The 3685-nt window shown below is 32.6% G+C and overlaps 1 non-coding gene across 1 annotated transcript; it reads left to right on the plus strand.

Annotated features, from left to right (window-relative positions):
* The first annotated feature begins 1869 nt into the window (after window positions 1-1869).
* On the plus strand, window positions 1870-1940 carry TRNAG-GCC (transfer RNA glycine (anticodon GCC)). The gene has a single exon. It is a non-coding gene; the product is annotated as a tRNA-Gly (tRNA).
* The last annotated feature ends 1745 nt before the right edge of the window (window positions 1941-3685 follow it).

Consider the following 3685-nt stretch of genomic DNA (forward strand, 5'->3'; position numbering starts at 1 on the left):
AGACAATTGTGTCGTATTTGTAGTAATGCATTATTATAAATATATACAGAACCATCTGTAAAAGGTTAAAAAAATGCAACAGCGCCATTTCTCTCCAACTATTGTATGTATCGGATTATTGTGCCATGAATGTCAGATTTTTTGTATGTACTTCGGACCTTTGATTTTGTATCGTCAGCAAGCTATTGAAATTTCATCGATGTATTGTATCGTTGTCATTAGTGTGTACCTACCTATTTATCAGTAGTAATATCGTATTATCTTCATATTTCCCGTAAGTATACGTGACAAGTGTGCTCTTTTTCTCTGATCTCCACAGCCTACCTCTTTACAAAAGTTACCCTTCGCTAAAACGCACGTCGCACGTCAAAACAACCGGCATTATTTTTAGGCTGAGCATTTATTTTGAATGAATGTCTCTTTTTTTACACTAAACGAAGTATTTTGATCAATAAAATATCCGTGAATGGCAGCACTCGAAATGGAAAACTTTACGAACCGGAGCGCTCGTTAGTTTTCTGAATATATTCACATAGTTATCTAATTTTATGTTTTTTATAAAAATAAAAGTGTTAGATTTTTTTGTTTTATGGCCATTCTAGCTCAAATGGTAAAATTATTTTTTCAACGAGAAGGAACGACAATGTTGCCGATTTTACGACCCGGAACGGCGCTCCGGTGCGTTCCGGTCCATTTCGAGCCCTGGACTGAAAGGTAAATATATTTTAAATCAGACTGCGGCAATTTTTCCTGTAACACATGTAACATATAGATAATTTCAAATATACCTGAACTGAAAAGTGAATTTATATGCTATAGTGATGTACCATCGTAAATCGTCAGGTGTTCGAATTTGGAACTAAGCTCAACACAGTATAAAAAGTATTGAATGATATTATGTCAAATTGTACTTAGTATGTGGCGCATTCACTCAGCTAATTTATACAGGTGGATGTATATCATACTCAATTTTGTATGGCATGTCACTTAATGAAACGACTGTTCTATCTTCCAATCACGATAAGAAATGTCTCCGCAATTAGTGAATAATATAAATTATTTTTTGACCCATGTTTTTCCCGATACGGTAACACTTGAAATGTCAGATTTTGTCATTTACGATTATTACAAATATGCCATGATGGGAATAATTATATAGAGTGATTAAAACTAATATTACCATGTTGGTGTGTAGGTAACTAAGTACTTATATATTTTAACTACCTATCTATTGGTTTAATATTACATAAATATCTAAATCTGAATAAGAAAAGTTAATTCATAATTCATTGACACTGACATTTCAATTCGATAATCGGTTTTACTAAATTAAGACATGTACAGAATCAAGAAAGTAAAGGAAAATATGTCGTATTAAATGTCACGGATATTTAATAGTTGTTCAATACCCATATTGAGATTAATTGTTAAATGAATTTGAGTGTATTGGCCGTTTTAAAGACACGTAAATTTATTTTGACAGCAGCTGTCAGTGGTTAATGGTAATACATAAGGGGGGCAAGGGGGCGAGTTCATAACAAAAGTAGTCTATGGTTAAGGATTCCTTATCTCTATAATCTATAGTTAACAGATGGATTTCGGCTATTTACCAATTTTACTGTAAGTTTGTGGTAAGTACGAATTGAGCATTACGCCCTAAGTTCTCGTCCGATCACCGAAGGCAATATTGGGCGCGGATAGTACATGGATGGGTAATCGCTTCGGATCATTTTATTTTATTAATATGTATTTCTTAAATTATTAATTTATATTTTTAACCTTAATATTAATATTTAATATACATTAATAAATGGATACATATTGTTATATGCAAAATAACATTTTATAAAATATAACAACCGCCGGTATGCATCGGTCGTTCAGTGGTAAAATACTCGCCTGCCACGCGGGCGGCCAGGGTTCGATTCCCGGCTGATGTATTTTTTTTGTATTTTATTATTAATATTATGTATTTCTTAAATTATTAATTAATATTAACTTTTTGACAAGGATAATATTATTATGTCTTATCGCTGGTGGTCAACCAAAAAAACGTTTAGAACTCACAGTGTACAATCTCTTTATATTACAAACATACAAAACACCACCAACCTCCAAATACCCGCGTGAATCAGTAACCTGATGTTGAGTACTCCGCTACATGGAAGTACATTGGAATGTGTATATGTGTCTTCAATCGCTCTCAGACATATACATGTTCCAATGTACTTCAGTATAGCGGAGGTACTCAGCATCAGGCAACTGATGCATTTTACCAATCTAGTTAAGATTATACCTATTTTTTTTAAAATCGGATAAATAACTAAATACAGAACATAAGCATTTCAACACAATATGTTACCTTTTTTACGACTTCCTCGGCATTTTATTGTAGGGTACAGCAATATTTATACCGTAATTAGCTTAGTTCTAAATTCGAACACCTGACGATTTATGATCATACCTATATCTATAATAATTAAATTAGCAGCAAGATATTTTTTCTCAATGCAGATTACTTAATAACCAACTGTATCTCACGCTATCAAAAACAACATTTCATTCAACACAATTTTAGATATATTCTAACAGCTAATTCCATAATAATTAATCATGAATGGTGTTAGTGTATACACTCTGGAGATCTAATGTTCTATGAATAAATGGCAGTCTTTTTTTACTACATACATTGACTATTTGAAACGTATAGTCGACTTAAACTTAACACTCACATTATAATATAAATAATGTAGCCTGTAAACGAAAAGATCGCGTCAATTATTGTAGGTCATAGACAGGTACTCAAATATTTTCACATTCTTCATATAATTAGCTTATCGTAAATAATTATATTATCGCAGTGAAATACGTCATACATACATTCGATTGAAAAGCTCTGGTGTGGGAATATTTTTCCTGAAAGCAATACCTGCTTTCGTTCTGATTAATTCAGCAGTATTTATATACTCACTTACCTGTATCGTTAATGGTAACATTACGCGTATTCATGTCGTATTAATTTCAATCAACTGAAGACAAGTTGTCGAGTCGGTTTTTTTTATTAATATTGTGACACTATAGGGTAAGTGCAAGAACGTAGTGGTCGCGCGGGGGCGGCGCGGCGGCGTCTTGTGAAACTCAAACGTATAACCGTGTGTAAAATGTTCGTAAACAGTGTCTTTCTTGGGGCATAATACACACGGTTATACGTTTGAGTTTCACAAGACGCCGCCGCGCCGCGCCCTCCAAATCACTACGGCCAAGCACTAATAGGTTTTTAGTAGGTAAGTGATAGCATCCATTCATTTTACATTATTATTGCAAATACGAATGGAAGGATTTCAAATTTAAAATAAGGAAACAATTAAAATAAAAATAACTTTTTATATACAACGTTTTTAAATTTTCTGTTGAATCATATAAACTTGACTTGACTAGGTTAAACGATCAAAAAAAATTGTACTTGATAGGAATACTGAATAAATATAGAATACTGAAATGTCATTTTCACATTTCATATTGATTTCCATAGTAACGCACGTATATATTAATAATTTAGTGGCTAGGACCCCAGACCCTTAACAACCAATAATAGTGTTTTACTTTTTTACGGATTTCTTCCGAAATAACTTTTCATACAAAGCAGAATTAACTGAAAATGAATTCAATTCTACTTAAAGATGGC

This window comes from Rhyacophila brunnea, unplaced genomic scaffold (genome assembly GCF_057557595.1).
Source record: "Rhyacophila brunnea isolate RB1 unplaced genomic scaffold, BYU_Rbru_1.0 scaffold_18, whole genome shotgun sequence".
NCBI lineage: Eukaryota > Metazoa > Arthropoda > Insecta > Trichoptera > Rhyacophilidae > Rhyacophila > Rhyacophila brunnea.